The sequence below is a fragment of the Diaphorina citri genome, unplaced genomic scaffold (assembly GCF_000475195.1).
Source record: "Diaphorina citri unplaced genomic scaffold, Diaci psyllid genome assembly version 1.1 scaffold97, whole genome shotgun sequence".
Classification (NCBI taxonomy): domain Eukaryota; kingdom Metazoa; phylum Arthropoda; class Insecta; order Hemiptera; family Psyllidae; genus Diaphorina; species Diaphorina citri.
The window spans coordinates 28,194-29,312 of record NW_007377534.1 but is presented as its reverse complement, the minus strand read 5'-3'; the positions used below and the strand labels follow the sequence as shown (position 1 = coordinate 29,312).

General features: G+C 31.9%; 1 pseudogene; it reads right to left on the bottom strand.

The window, feature by feature from the left end:
* Positions 1-990: 990 nt before the first annotated feature.
* On the bottom strand, positions 991-1,119 carry LOC113473963 (annotated as a pseudogene).

Sequence of the window (1,119 nt, the reverse complement as noted above, 5' to 3'; positions counted from 1 at the left end):
ATAACTTTCAAAAACTGTACGGAACACAAGCTTTGCCATAGTTATCTAATTACGTAAATCCTTATTTCGGTCTTACATTATGCTTAGTACAGTACAAAGTACCTTACTTATAATTATTGCATTAAAGAATGCTTTTGTTCGCTTTGAAATTGGCCGATATCAAGTGAATTTCATGTCGAGAGCAGTGAGAAACAATAAAAGATATCAGTCAGAACAATATTGTTCCATTGATTCAGATCCTATTGTGCTTTGAGATTGTATTGATTTGTATTTATTCAGATAAGTAGATACCTATAGGTCTTGTGGATTATGGGAATAAATCTGTAAGGATTCAATGAATATGATTTCCATAAAAAATAATAATAATAATAATAATAAATACCTAGCTTAGGTACTAATTATTAGGTTAGGTATTCCTATAGGCAAGTATGTAGCCATAATTATGATTCATTGTAATGTTTTTCAAAGTACCTAAGCACTTGTAAGTAGAGGGTACTAAGTATGAGCCTATGACTCTTTTCATAAATTTGACTTTCCAAACAAAAAAAAAAAAGACCTATACCTACCTATTCTACAAGTATTAGTCGAAATTCTATTTTCATGAAAATTTTGATATTTCTATGAAAGTATGAATTCAGCAACAATACAGCTAGGTACCTACATCAATTCTACCCAGGAACAAAACAGTTACATCTGAATAACAAATTTATAGAAAGGTCATCTGGATCCCTCTTAAAAGCTACACAAATTAGGTTAGAACTCATAATACTAGAACCAAATTACCTACACATCGTAATCTCCATATAGTCACAAGGTCTACAACTTTTAGAAACCCGATTTTTTAGTCCACTTAAAAGCTACAAATCAGGTTCGGACCAAAACACATATTGAAGTGACTGCCTGGCCAGGAACCCGCAAGAAACAATCAGTCCTCGCAAAACTAATTAAAAGAGAATAAAATAAAATATGGAGTAATATGGACCGAGACTGAAAGATTCCGATCATCGCTCTCTAGTTTTAATTACTTTTTACCTATAAATTAATAAACAGGGTGCTGCAAGAGAGAGTTATAAGCACAGATACTACATTTTGATCTTAGCCAAAAGGCTTAGAAGAGAT